Here is a 15,552-nt window from a genome sequence, read left to right as displayed (position 1 = left end):
GGGATATCACCCCTCCTGTTTCTGAAGGGGCTACTAGCAAGCCCCATCTGCTCCAGCTGCAGCAACTGAACATAGCCTGGATTAAGCTTGTTTTCTTTTGGCAGTCTTTTCAAATAGTATGACTGAGGTGATATTCTAGGATTGCAGCTGCAGCACCAGAAGTGTTCATTAGTGCTATTTTGGGTCACATCTAGAAGCCATCACTCAGTACTTTTTACTTAGTACTTGCACAGAATTCTTGTTGATTTCAGACAGTATTTTTGCTTAATGACCAAGTGCTCCGGGGTTTGACCTCCCATTTTCATTTCTGAAGACCTACTTTCTAGAAATAGCACAGCAGTTATAGTACCCAGGTCTAGACACACGGTTGAAATTCTGGCTCTACTGAAATTAATAGAAGTTTTTCCATTGATTTCACACCACAGAGGGAAAGGCCAAGGGTGGCTCCCAAACATGCATATCACTACTAAACTGGATTAGGTATCCTACACTTGTAATCCTTTTGCTGTTTACTGACTGACATGAAAAGATTGTCAGTCCCAATGCAACTGAAGTTAATATATCTAGCAGTGTGTGTGTGTGTGTGTGTGTGTGTGTGTGTTACTTCCTATGTGCGAGCTAGTGGGGAATCATAATGATTACCACCACTGCAATTACCTACAGTAGTTGCCCTAGAAAGTCTATATTAAAATATTTCTACTCTGGAAAAAATGACTTGAGGTCTTTATTTTTGCAGCAAATGAATCAATAGGCAATCTAAACATGGTGCACACATAGCACAAGTGATCAGAGATCAGGCAAACCTTTTGGTGCAAGGCTGCAGAATCCCTACAACACACCATTCTTGCTGCATGTTCTAATTACAAGAACACACATTTATAAAAGTATTGGCAAAATGTGGCAGAATCTATCTAGGGATTCACTCTTTCCATTCTGCCATTGTCACTCCCTTTCCAACTGTACCACTTTCCTGATATATCATCTATTGAGGCCCATTTCTTTCCAGCTGATCAGTTTGCCTTAGAAAGGATCAGCTAAAGGAAGTGTTAGTAAAAAAAGGCCAAGCCCCCTCTTCCCACAGGGCTGTGTTAGGGGTCAAAAAACCCTACAAAACCAACAAGCCTTTTGATGCACAATGCTGAAGGACCCTCCAAGAGGAAGTTTCTGTGGGGCTTGTGCTGTAGGGATATGTTTTTTCTAAAAAAGCTAAACTGAATTCCTTGTAAATCACTCTTGAATTCCATCAGTCTGGGAAATTGGTTTACTACTCTATGGTTCTTTTCAACTTTCTCATAACACAGGCCCAACTTCTGCATGGATGTAACAGGCTGCAAGCTGACAGCCTGGAGCAATTAGCCAGCTGGTAACAGGCCACTAACTTATGGAACCACAGCTAGCTCACTTATTGAGTAATGAGGGAAAGCTGACTGGCTGACCCAGAAATACAAGGAGGCAGGAAGCAGAAGTGGGATCTGGATTTGTTTGTAGGTTTTTGTCAAGGGTGAAAAGAGAGTGGAAGCTGAAAACTAATTTTTGCTTGTGGGAGTTTATTGGAGTATTTGTATTTTGTGCTGTGCTTTGTGTCACAGATTGACTCAGGGCTTGAAGCTGAACTTGGATTATTTTGCTTTTGGCTGAGCTATGGGGAACAAAAGAGCCCAGAACATTTCAACTTGTGTTCCTGAGCCCAGAGAGACTGTTGCTGGGACCAGGTTAAAGGGCTCAAGGACTAATTTGAGCTAGACCAAGCCAGGCTGAGCTAGGCTAACTAGCAGTATGTTAAAACTGTTGGAGAATGCAGGCAGTCAGCCTCAATCAATGCAGGCCTGATTTGGTGGCTAAATCTGAGTCTGAACTGATTCAAAGCTCTCCAAATCTTTGGAAAATATTTGAAGAGCTTTGATTTGGGCAGTCCCCACCTATTGCAGCAGGGAGCTGAAGCTGGACTTGGAGCTGGTAAGTCGGGGACAGTGGAGGGGGTTGGAGGAGTGGGAAAGGGACCATAGGGGTGTAGAAAAAGCAGGGGTGAAAACTGTTTGCTTTTACGCTTAGTCATTCCACAAGAGCATATCTGGAGAAGCATCGGCAACTTGTTTCTCTTGCCTCGCCATATCTTTAGAGGCATCCGCTAACTTGTTTCTCTTGCCTCGCCATATCTTTAGAGGCATCCGCTACTTGTTTCTCTCCCGCCCTGCTAACTCACAGTTAGAAAGTCCCAAGTCTCGTAACTATGTTGGCCTAAAGTACGCACGCGCTAAAGAAAGATTCCAGTACTCTGTAACAGGATATATAAGTAATGAAGAACCAGCACTAGGGGTCGGCTTTGATCTGAGTCTCATGACTCCAGGCCAACCTGCTTGCAAGCAATAAAGACCTTATCTCTGTGGCTCATGGTGTGACTCACTTCTGGGGACCAAATTGGAACTTAGCCTCCAGGAGCTCTAACGGCCCCTTGTGCAACAGGGGGACCCCTGCCTGTTCCCCCAACCTCCCCCATAGCTACCCCATCCACCCTAGCTCCTAGTGCTTCAACAAAAAGTTCCCATTCACTAGGTGCTGCTGGGTGTGGGGGGCGTGATCTCTGATGCCCCACAGTACCCCATGCTTCATGGGGGTCTCTGCCATGAACTGCCCCCCAATGGCTGCCCTACCCACCCCAGCTCTGGCCCTTTAAGAAACCCCCCTGGACTCACCAGCTCCTGTGGCACCCTTGGGGCTTTGTGGGGTTCATGGAAGAGCTCCCCCATGTGGCATGGGGTAGCAGGGATTGTGCCCTGCTGGGAAGGAACTTGAGTCTGGGGGTTTGGGATTTTTTTCCTTAAAGGGCCAGAGTTGGGGTGGGTGGGGCAGCCATGGGGGGCCTGGGACAGTGGGTGGGGGGTCAGGGGGCTTGTGGCAGAGCCTCCATGCAGCACGGGGCAGTAGGAGGCACTGAGAATTGCCCCCTCTGCCTGGTAGCATCTGCTGAGTTAGGGTCTTTTTGTTTCATTTGTTTGGGGGGTTTTTCAAAGTGGTGGGAGCTGCGGTGGGTGGGGCATCCATTGCCAAGGCTGGGAAAGAGTGTGTATGGTGGGGGGGACGGGCCTGTGTGACTTGGAGATTCCGCAGTGACCAAATTGATTTGGCGATTCAAAATCACTATCTCCCCCCGAATCAGCTGAATCCGAAGTGAATACTAGCTGCTTTGCACAGGCTTACTAGACGCCCAACTAACCTGCTTCCAGTGTGCGGGGGGGGGGAAAGGGGCACTGAGCCCAAGACTGCCCCCAGATGTCCAATGAGGTAAGCCAATGAATACCCACAGTCCAAAGGGGTGTGGAAAAACTGATGCAAGAAGCTATGTGGTCCCCATAAAGATTGGAGAGGTTTGGGTCAATGGCAATGCCATAGCAATGAAGCTTAGCACTTCAGGCAAAACTTGCAGCTGCACCCTGCCCTTGCCCCACACACAGACCTGGGGGGGACATGCCCCTTATTGCTCCATTTTATTCCCCACCCTGGCTGAGCAGCACCTGTTGGTGTCCCTTTGCTTTGGTGCTTGGGATGGTCCTCCTGCTTGCTTCCCCCTGCCAACTCCCTTGCTACGGCACTGGTCAACTGGCTTGAAGACCCTGGCTTAGGCCAGACAATTGTCCATGCACAGCATGTGAAGGTTGAAGTACTGGGATGCAGCGGTGATTTGTAGTGCTCTCTGACCAGCAGCACTTGCTGCTTAGGCAACAGGCAGAGGGTCAGGTGGGAGCACTGGTGCCACCTCTGAAAGTGCCAGCTGGGCAGTGGAGTGCCATGGCACTCCTTCCAGAAGTGGCTGCAGCAATCAGCTGTGGGGGACCCCCCCCCCATCAGTAAGATTGGCCATGAGGGACCCCTCCGGGTTGTTAACTGGTTGCTGGGGGTGGAAAATGTGCTGCTCCCCCCCCCCGACTAAGGTGGCACTAGTTGCCCATGCTGGGATGTCTTCTGTACCTGTATCCATGGGGACACCTGCCCCTACCCTATGATGTACTGATGCTGACAGTTGGTGAGTGTAAAGGCCAAGTAAGAGCCGCTGTGGCCTCCTAATTAGCCTACCTAGTCATACTGGGGAGAGACTGGGGCTCTATGGATCTACTGCTATGGCTGCTGAATGCAGAGGCCCCTGACAGGTTCTAATCCAGTGGAGCCTATGCTTGGGGAGATCTTTCCTTTTAGGGAATCTGAGCTGCTTGGGCTACAACCCTGGTCATACCAAAAACAGAGGTGGGCTCAGCAAGAAGCCCTCCTTTACCAACGGAAGCATTTAGGAAGGGTTTGCAGTGCAGTGTAACTTACCCTCCAGAAGGGGGAAGTATCATGTCAGGACCCACTGAGCCTGGCTGCGGACCAGAACTGGGTCAATTGGGAATGACCCAGGATGTTTTTTGTGGGACCTGCAGGAAGATCCAGTGTTTGCAAGGCTATATGGCCAACTAGCCTGAGCTAACTGACTTGTCCTCAACCCCCCTTTTGAACTGCAGGGGGACCTTCTAGTTTGAATGACCAAAGACCAGGCTATGGGAACTTGGCAGTCGCAGATGCCAGTGCCCTGGCCTTACTGCCAGCAGGTGCTAAAGATTTGGCTGATGACATACCCTGGGGAGGTCATATGGAGCAAGAGAACTCAGAGGCAGGTACTAGCAAGAGTTTTCAAGCCCAGAGCATACAATGGGATTAAGAAGTACTGTGCCTTGTGTCCTGAGTGCAAATTAGTAGCACCCTGGCTTGACCCTAAAGCCCCACTGATACCTGATACCCCGTCAGAGTGGATTTGGTTAGTCCCCTGGAGCCTAGCACCTGAAGTGCTCGGTTTATATTTAGTTCTTGTGGACTATGCTACCCAGAAGCTGTAGCGATTTCAGATGGCATCTGCCCAAACTGTGGCCTTGGAACTAATACAGACTCTCTTTCCTGGGTGGATATCTCCAAAAAGGTCTTATCCAACCAGTTTTGTCCTTTTTTTTTTTTTTTTTTTTTTTTTGTCCTGACTGTTACAGGAGGTTTGGGGCTTGCTCAAAGTCCAGTCAGTCAAGACCTTTGTGTACCACCTCCAAACAGATGGACTCATTGAGTGACTGAACTGGACACTTAAGGGATGTGTGGCAGACCACCACTGGGTTGCTAGCCACTTAGTGGGCTGTTGCAGGCTATAGAGGAGCCTGCAGAGTGAGCATCAGGGAGACACTCTCCCTGGTAGCCATTTTAAGGGGGAAGGTGTGTGGCAGTGTACCTTTGGGTGCCTACCACTTTAAGGCTGAGAGCAGGCAGCCAGCAGGTGTAGGTCAGCTCTGAGGTGGCCATTTTAAGATCCAGGCTGTCGGGACTAAGGTAGAAGTCTGCTGCAAGCAGCCAAGGAGCAACAACACTTGGCTGAGCTGCTACGCACAATGCCATGGAGGTAAGGGAGGAACTATGGGGCTGGAAGGAGGTTCCTAGAGGGCCTAGTGGAGTTCTGAGCCATGGGAAGAAGGCTTGGACTTAGTAAGAGCAAGGCCTAGCCTAGGCATGGGACTAACTGCTTGTAGGTCTACAAAGTGTCCAGGGAAGTCCTGGAGTAGATTTGGCAGGGGTGCAACCTGGGGCTCATATAAGCCCAGTTCAGAGTGGAGCCATGTTATTATGATCTCTGGAGCTCTAAGCAAGCACATTTTGAGATGGCTGTATGGTGGGGCCGAGAAAGGGATCCCCTGCTGCCCAAGGAGGTCGGCTGCTGTGGTGCTGGAACCAGATTACCCCAGCTAGTCAATGCAAGAGGGCCAGGGCCAGAAGGCTGAAGGGCAATGAAGCCTAACATGAGGGGCAGGTCTGGGCCATGATGGGCTATCTGGCACCCCAACTGGCCTGGAGGTCAGAGCCTAAGGAGGCTGAAAGTCCCCTCTATGAGGGGAACATCACTGTCTAGGGGAAGAAGGGTTCAGTAAGCAGGCATGAAGGAGGCTAGAACTAAGGTCCTGTAGAGAGAGCAGCCTTGGGATAATGTGTAGCTCAGCAGGGGAACAGCAGTTAAGCCTGCATTAGTCCTGGGTATGACTTGAAACTGCGCCCTGCTGGGGAAGGGTGGTCTGGTAGGGCCATCTGTGGTGGGACATTCCCCCAGAAATGCCAGGCCAGTTACCTCCCTGGTGGAAAGTTGGGTAGGGGCACCTTAAAACCCCAGCACCCACATCCTGGTAGGCTACTCACACTGAAGGACAGGCACAGGGCCCAGGCACATCTCTGAACACCTGCACCCTGGGGTGCAGGACCCCAGAGGCTCCAGCAAGGGGGCATAGATGCAGAGCGGCCCAAGTGAGAGGGCTTATGTGGAAGGCCCTAGAGAGAGGACATATGTGAAAGTGAAGGGCCTAGTGAGAGGGCAAAGATGGAAGGCCCTAGTAAGAGGGCATAAGATAAAGTCCCAGGAAGGGCATAGTGTGGCCAAGGTTGATCTTTGGATGCCTGAGGCTGTAGTTGGGCCTGAGGCCAAATGATGCATCTCAGTGGGAGTCGTGGGTGGAAGGAGCAAGTAGTTGGCCCCAAGGAGTGGGCAAGAGTGACAAGGTATCCGGAGAGGGGCCTGGATCAGAGCTCCACCCAGGGTGAGGCAAATTAGTTGGTCACCATTCAGATGAGAGTTGCGAGATGGCTGGAGAGGCTATGCACCAGCCAACCAAGGAGTGTGAGCAGGCCTATGTGGTTGCAGGTCAGGTGTGGCCCGGTGAGGGGCAGTGTGTAAGAGACCCACTGAGATGGGGTGGAGTGCAGGAGGCTCCAGTGAGAGGGGGAGGTATGAATGAGGCCTGTTGGGGCAGAGGGAAAGGGATGAGTTTGGCCTGGCCATGATCTGGAGCAAAGAGCAACTCTAGGATGCCATCTGCAAGGCATGGGACATGATAAGGGGAGGTTGGAGTTGTGTATAGTGCCCCTGGCATCAGGGCAGTAAAATAGGCACCCTCCTGCATGCTGTACCAGGTGAAGAAACAACAAGTTGTGGCAGGCGAGACTGGGTGGACTGACCTACTTAGACAGGTAGGCAGCCCAAGGTTGAGACACAGCCCAGAGATGGCCTTCTGTTGTAGGACGTTATGAAAGTTTGTGTCTGAGCCTTGCAGTTGTGATTGGCTACTCCTGCTTACCATTCAGGAGGTACCCCAGTCCTCGACTGGCTTTTTGCTGTTCAGGCTATTATGGGAGACAGCCCTGAGGCATGATTTACTTATTGTAGGAATCATGGCAGACCCAGACCTCCATGGCACAATGTCCTACAATGTGTCTTAAATTTATATGAACGCCTGGATTTGGTGGAGGTGTTTGCAAAGGAAAACCTGAAAGCTCCCCAGCATAGGCAAGAGTAGCACTACAATAAGGGGTCCAACTGCAGGTACATCAGCCAGGAGAGTAAGTGCTACTCCTACTACCATCACCAGAAAGCAAACCATTGACAAAATGACAAGGCCCATTTTGAAGTACTACAGCAAGTGGGGTAAGTTGACTACGAGCTTTGCCTCATAGGGAAACATTCTGAGCCACAGGTATATCATGTCAACCATTTAAAACCCTGGGTTGCCTGAGAAGCATGTCTGAGGCCCTGAACTGAAAGATGACTACTTAAGAGGCTCAGGATCCTCCCACCTGTCTACCAGCTGGGCCCATTTTGGGGAGGAACTGACCCTGGCTTTAACATTTTGGGGTGGAACTGACTGTAGCTCAGCGAGGGGACATGAAAGCCATATTTACAGAATTTAGGGAGATGTTTACTGAGAGACCAGGCAAGACCACACTGTTGGAGCACCTGATGCACCATCTAAAGAGTACTCTTGCAAATTGCGGTGTGGCTAGGGACACAGTCTGGCAAGAAATGGCAGATTCTTCCATCAGTCCCATGTTTAGCATCCTTGTAAGTGAATAGAGCAACCCCACTGTATTAGTCCCCAAGCCTAACCACTCTGTGTTGTATCAATCTTTTTTCCACAGGGTCAGTGCAGTATTAAAATGCGATGCCTACCCCTTGCTGTAAGATAGATCAATTGGTCATGCCAAGTAGATGTCCACCTTGGACCTAACAAAAGGGTACTGACAGATTCCCCCCGGGCACTGTATCTCAAGAAATTATGGCCTTCACCACCTCAGGGGAGCTATGTCACTTTCAGACTCTTCTCTGGTCTCCACGGTGCCCCTACAGCATTCCACCAACAGATTGACAGGATACTCCAGCCATACCTGGGTGTGTGTGGCTGCCTGCTTAAATGATGTTGTAATATTCATGGACAGAACACATTCAAGGAGTATAGGCACTCTTCCAGTCAATCCACATGGTGGGACTTAGTCAACCCAACCAAGTGTCACCAGGTTACCAACAAATAAAAAGAATGCAGATAGTCTTTATCTGAGCAATGTCTGGCCAGTTTTTAAATAAAGAACCCCTATTTCAGCAGATCACATTTTGGAATCAGGGAGTCATAGGATAGGAATAGACCATCTAGTCCAAACCCTTGCTCAATGCAGGACCATCCCCATCTAAGCTATCCTAAACAAATGCCAATTTAGTGTGCACTTAAACTTGCAATAACTGAGATTCCACAAGCATTCGAGGGAAAGCAACTGTCTCAATTTAACGATAGCAAATTTCTTTCTCCTTCTACAGGTGACCAATGACTGGTTAAATTGTAGCTTTTAACTAATTTCTTTTGATAGCCAGAAACAACAGCCACAAGCTGACAGAAAGCAGATTTAGGTTGGACATCAGAAAGAACTTCTTCATGGTTAGGGTTGCCAGAATCTGGAATGGGCTTCTAAGGGAGGTGGTGCTCTCCCCTACCTTGGGGGTCTTCAAGAAGAGACTGGACAAGAACCTGGCTGAGGTCGCATGATCCCAGCACTTTTTCCTGCCACTGGCAGGGGGGTGGACTAGATGATCCTTTGAGGTCCCTTCCGACCCTAGCAAATATGAAACTATAAGACCAAATATCTGGGGTATATCCTGGGCAAGGGGAAGACCCGGCCTCTGATCGACAAAGTACAGGCCCTGGTACAATTGTGGGTACCCACAACAAAAAGACAGGTAAAATCCTTCCTAGACTTAGCTAGCTATTATCTGCAGTTTATTTCCCAGTAGGCAGTCCTCATAGCCCCCCTAATAGATCTCCTGAGTAAGGGGGCCCCCACAATGGGTGCAGTGGTCACTGGAGTGTGCAAGTGCATTTGGAGAGAGAAAGTGCTTGCTGTGCAGTAACCTGGTCCTATGCTCCCTTGACATGGGAAAAGAATTTATAGTACAAACAGGGCACATCTACATATGCACCTACGGTACAGTTGTTACTGTGCCATCATTCATAGTTTCCTTTAGGAAGTACTAAATGATGGCAAAGTAGCAGCTATTACTGTGCTGTGCTGACAGCACACAGTTATTTTTTTTACCCACTATGTCAATATAGTAATGTGGTATAATGAGGGAACACATTGCTATGGTAATGTAGCTGTGGTGTGATGGTTTTTGCCCACTGAAGCTACATCACTGAGGCCAATCCAGCCACATGGGGCCTGGAAACTTGGCACCAGGGGAGTGGTGGCAGCGTTAAGTGCCACTACTCTACGCCCACCAAATTTCCAGCCCCGTAGGGAGCCTCCTAGGCCAGATGGCAGCTTTGGCCCAGCGGTCAAAAGTTGACCACCCCTGTTTCAGATGCCTCTCCTCCCAGTCATAATCACAGAGACCTCATCCCCCCCATTAGCAATTATGTAACAATCCTCTGGAAGTTATAACAATCGCTGATGCAGAGAAAATCGTTAATGACATTTAGCAGTTGGAAATAAGGGGCAGTACTTGTACCAAGTGACTAGCCAGCCTTGCAAATCACCAGCACCACTGAAATTGCAGCCCTGAGCTCTTTTAAACCCAGGACATACTTTATTATGGCATTATGATACCTTATTATGTGCCATTTAGTAGGCTCAAAAAATATTTAATCTTGCAACTCTTCATGACTGAAATGGAAACTTATAAAGAAGTATTTTTGGTCCTAGCTATTTTGGTTTTATACCTCGGGGAATTATAAATATAATTTTTTTACATTTGTTTTCCTAATTGCTTCCCACTAAAAAGATAATAGAAAGTAACCATCAACTTTCTGCAATCAACTGCCAGCATGAGATTGTATTAATCTTTAGCTAGCATACTTGACAATTTGAAGTGAACATACAAACTATATGCCAATTAAATTTACTGCTAAAATGAAACAACAATCTCTTTCAAGAAAATCAGTCATTTGACAGTACATTTGGTGTAGAACTGCACATTCTGATTATACAGTGCATCAGTTTCATGGCACAATAGTCCATTTCTGATGATAATATCTATATACTAGAACACTTCCAATATTCTTTTATGGGTGAATGGTGAAATTTGGACATATGAACATGCCACATTCTGTTTTTCTGGTTTCAGTATATGACTTATCATTTCCCTCTGTTTTGGGAGTGCAATATTAGTTAAGTATTAAAATGCCCTCCTCCTCACTCCATTTTTTTGGTGCTTACTACCATGAACACCTTTATGGTATAGAACATTTGTAATTTTTTCCCCTTAGTTTTTCCAACAAGCCTTTATGGTGACTAGAAAGGGTAGGGTCAACCATGACAGAAAGATGATAGGATTAAAGTGGAAACAACGAAAATAGGAATGTGTGAAATGAGAAGAAAGTCTAGAGTTCCTTTTGCTGTGGAAATCCAGTTACATCAGCAGGATAGGACTTACTCTTCCCAGTTCTGTTGCAGTCAAGGGTACAACTGTGTATTTATTTCTTTAATTACATATAGCACATAATACTCAGCAAACACTCTAGGACCACTGAAAAGAATGCCTTTATTTTTCCACATTGTAGTTTTTTTTATATAAAATGCCTACTTAGGATGGTGCCTGGATTTATGTAAATATATGATCTTGTATTGTCCTGGTAGAGAATATTAACAAATAGGAAAACGGAAACCATTATAATCTGTTCCCTTCCTCCCCCTCCCCTACTCCCCTTGGTCCATATTCTTAGTTTGACTTTTTTTTTCCCCCCCCAGTTAGATAAATTTAATCAGCTTGGAGGCAAATTTACAGCTGGAAAAAGTGTCAAAGCTCTACTACAGTCAGTAGAATTGTACTCTTATTATAGTCCTGTATCCATTCCTCTGTTCAGAAACTTCTGTTTCAGCAACTTAGTTACATGTAACAAACAACTTCTGGTTGTTGCCATGCTCAAAGAGAGAACGTGGATTTTTTTAATAAATATTAACCTTTGTATACAGAGTTGTGTTTTATTAATTGCTCTGAAATCACATATAATGAATATTCAAGGAATCTTTGTTGAAGGAATATCCTTTGAAGTAAGTTTTGCTTTAGAAAGGAGAGCATATTCACTGCATATTGATTACCTACCTGTACATGCACTTGGTTCTTTGAAGTTTCAGGCAGCAAAATATAGTAGTTTCTCACCCCTGCTATTTTACCGATCTCAACCAAATACAAATCCTCTTGGCTTGGCAGTTGGAACATTCAAATTAATAAAAGTAGCACTGGCAATCTTGATCCTTGTATCAAGATTGCCAATGCTAAATGGTGGAGGAGTTGGAAATTTCTTCTCTGATTAACGTGGAAAGTGAACAGCTGCAAAGAGTTCTCAAGTGAAGACTTGATTAAATATCAATGCATGTTCAGGTTTACCATTTTTCAATATGCAAAAGAAAAATGAATTGAAAATTCAGTGCATACATCATAAAGTAGATTGTCAAAGGTTCAGTTCTTGCTATGTATTTGTAAAATCTGGTGTCAAATTTAGATATTCTTAGAATTAATAAAGAAAAAAATTATCCGCATCAAAACTTTTAGTTGGACCAATACTTTTGATGAAGGATCCAGTATTACTTTACTTTTCTAAAAGAAATGTGTGTAAGTGTGTTTTGATATGAGTTTTAATGTAACACTGTACAAGCCAAGACTTCCACTTAATGCTCGATTCTTGTCAGGAAAGCATTTCCTCTTCTGCAAAATAGTTACAAATGAGCCTCTTACTCCTCCAGCCTTGACTGAAATGCAATATGCAGAAATCTGACAACTGTTCAGTATGATTTGCAAACTACAGAGAATTCCAAGCAGTTGTATATTTCTAGGAAAAAATACCTTCCACTGAAGGAAACTGGGTAGACTATCCATCTTGTTAGTCCACATTGTATTAATTAAATACATGACAAGTATCTCGGGACTAACCTGCTTAGTTTCTATAGTTTACAGTATTTCAGAAATTTGCCTCCATAAGATAACAAGTCCAATATCTTTTCTTCAAAAGAGTCCAATAGGATTTCTAAACTCCCTATAGCAATAACAGTGTTCTGAAGACTTTTTGTATTTAAAAAAAGGATGCAGATGTCACAAAATAGGCACTAATGATTTTATTGGCAAATTCAGTATCTTTATGGATACTTACTCTCAAAGGTGAATATGAAAGGGCATTCAAGGAAAGAGAAATATCTCCTTATTTCAGGTCCCATTTTGTATTACAGAAGTAATAATCATAATAAGTTGATGTTAACTGATTTTCTGCCTTTATAGTCTCTGCTTTTAGAAGATCTCTTAGGAGCAAAAAATGTCCCTACAAAAACTCAAGAATATCAATATGGTATAACAGTTACCTGCTGTTATAGACCTAACACAACATTTAAATAACATGAACCCTCCTGCACAAGATAAAGAAAATATTAACCACATATTAGAGCCATTAATGGTATGTGTTGGACTCTCTCACCTAAATAATATCAAAGAATAATGATAATCATAAAGTGAAGGCTAGCTGGCATAGATCAGATACTTATTAAGTAAAACAAGGAAGTTTTAGAAAAACCAAAGGTCCATACAAACTTCTTCAAGTAAACATACTAACAGTATAGTGGCAGCTGGTCAAACAATGAGTAAAAGACCAGTACCATTATTTCTACTCCCTGATGTCACATGAAGGGGCCAAAACGAAGCTAGAAGTCATCTTGAATGGCTACAAAGGCCAGTGCCAGGAAATAACAGCTCTCCTCTTCCCCCCCCCCCCCCATGCTACTTCCTTCTCATAACGTGTCTGAAGGAGAGATTACTCACAGGTTGCATATGTAATAATACTATTCTTTTTGTGCTTTTTTTTTTTTTTTTTGCCACCTATTTTTTTTCCTGCTAAAAGCAGATATAGTAATCAAGTACAGAATCGCCTATGTTCAGTAAAGTTCTGAGGATTTATCATGCATATGATGTACTAGGAGAAATCACCAAAACAATCAGATTTAAACCAGCTGCACAGATATAATAGGAAATGATAGCATTAGCAAATGGATCCTAGTAATTATATTTCTATCACTCCTTGTTATATTGTGTTTTAGTTTCTCAGAATAAATCTTAACTTACTCAACATAAATTGCACAAATTTCTTTATCTCAGGCTAAGGGACTATGCTAAAAATCCACAAGGAAAAGTTTAACTTAGCATGGTAACAAATTATACTTAAATATTTTTTTAAAGTGTTGGGGTTTGTTGTTGTTGTTGTTTCTGGAGCATTTCCCTCTTGTTTCTTGTGTCCAAGGTTAAAAGAAACAGCAAGGATGTATAAGTAAATTCCACATGGAGTCCTTGAACCATACTACTTTTCACAGTAAAGACACTTGATTTGGGGGACATCACTTATTCCAAGTCTCGGAATTTTCTCCATTAAGTTGGTATTCCTTAATTCCAGTGGCTGAACATTCTTTACAGTAGAAATAATCGGAAGACGTAATGAGACGTGCATCGCAGAGACCAAATGGTAGCTTCGGGAATGGTGTCTTGAGGTGGGCTTTGGCTTCCTTGACAACGAGCTGCGCATCACTACAAGAGACATGCTTGGATGGGATGGGCTCCATCTTTCCCCTAAAGGTAAGCGTGTGTTCTCATCTAGGTTGGCAGATCTCCTCCAGCGGGCTTTAAACTAGGCTTGTCAGGGGAAGGGGAAGATGAGGGCAGAGGAAGCCTTGGACCGCTAAACCAAACAGCACCCACAAGTACAGCCCAGCCTAGACCAACGAACGGAACATATACACAGGTAAGCAACAGGGGCCAGGGCAATGATGAGATTAGGGGGCCAGTGCACACATCCTCAGGGGGCCTCAAATGCCTCTACACAAATGCTCGTAGTATGGGAAACAAGCAGGAGGAACTTACCCTCCTGCTAGCTGACACCAACCCAGACATAGTAGGGCCCACTGAAACGTGGTGGGACCCAACGCATGACTGGGCGGTGAATATCAAGGGCTATAGGCTGTACAGGAGGGACAGGACAGGGAGGAAAGGCAGGGGTGTGGCACTCTACATTAAGGAGGAATACACATCCTCATCAAGTAGCACAGAGTCACAGGAGGGGCACACTGAAGTGCTCTCAGTTAGTATACAAGGCAGTTGAGGGGAAAGAGACTTAATGGTGGGGTCTACTACAGACCACCCAACCAAGGGGAAGAGCTAAACCAGGAATTCTTAAGTCCGCTCACAGAGGTAGTTAAGTCAAAGGATGTGGTCACCATGGGTGACCTGAACTTTCCAGACATCTGCTGGGAAGAGCAGTCAGCCAGGTCTGACCACTCACGTAGGTTCCTAGCCAAAATGCAGAACCTCCATCTAACCCAGGAGGTGCACAGCCCCACCAGGGGAGATGCCTTGTTGGACCTGGTGCTGGCCACAGATGACGACCTGGTGAGGGGGCTGCGGGTGCTCGACCACCTGGGCAACCGTGATCATCACCTGCTGGAATTCACCATCCAGCACAAGGTGGCAAAGACCCTAGATTTCAGGAGGGTGGACTTCAATGAGCTAAGGAGAATAGTTGGGGAAGCACTGAGGTCCCGGACGGGTGGGGAGCCAGGTGTCCAAGAAGAGTAATCGCTCCTTAAGGAGACGATCCTCCAAGCCCAAAGGGAGGTAATCCCAACATGGATCAAAGGGAGCAGGAGGGCGCAAAAGCCCCCATGGCTCACCAAAAGCATCCAGGAATGTCTCCTAACTAAAAGGGAGGCATACACCCAATGGAAGGGAGGGGCCATCACCAGGGGGGACTATACTGTGGTTGCTCGGGGATGTAGGGGACAGTCAGGAAGGCCAAGGCAGAGATGGAACTGGGACTAGCTACCTGGATCAAGGACAACAAGAAGTCCTTTTTTAAATGCATAGGGGGCAAAAAGAAGGTACCAGGTAATGTGGGGCCCCTGCAAGACACACTGGGAAATTTGGTTGTCACACCAGATGACAAAGCTAACCTATTTAATGACTTCTTTGCCTCCATCTTCCTGAGCAGGGACTGGATCAGCCCCCCACTGGGCCTCCCTCAGGCCCCAGGGGAGGTGCAGCTAGGCCAAGGGTCAGTGAGGATCTAGTTGGGGAACTTCTTGATGGACTGGATGTATTTAAATCAGCTAGTCCGGACAATCTACACCCCAGAGTGCTGAGGGAATTAGCTGAGGTCATTGTGGGAACCCTGGCATGGCTTTACAAGCACTCGTGGTGCTCTGGTGTGG

At 46.1% G+C, this 15,552-nt stretch overlaps 1 long non-coding RNA gene across 5 annotated transcripts in view; it reads left to right on the top strand.

Annotated features, from left to right (window-relative positions):
- Positions 1–15,552, top strand: part of LOC149855787 (uncharacterized) — a 57,106-nt gene that overhangs the window by 27,280 nt on the left and 14,274 nt on the right. For 3 of the 5 annotated variants that reach the window (XR_016438550.1, XR_016438548.1, XR_016438546.1), the window contains exon 3: positions 13,766–13,924. This is a non-coding gene — a long non-coding RNA (uncharacterized LOC149855787). Of the gene's footprint in view, positions 1–13,745; positions 13,925–15,552 lie in introns of all 5 variants that reach the window. The other 2 variants (XR_016438549.1, XR_016438547.1) reach the window with 2 other exon arrangements.

This window comes from Crocodylus siamensis, chromosome 11 (genome assembly GCF_052110815.1).
Source record: "Crocodylus siamensis isolate JL-2025a chromosome 11, ASM5211081v1, whole genome shotgun sequence".
Classification (NCBI taxonomy): Eukaryota; Metazoa; Chordata; order Crocodylia; family Crocodylidae; genus Crocodylus; species Crocodylus siamensis.
This window is presented reverse-complemented; position numbering and strand designations above follow the sequence as displayed.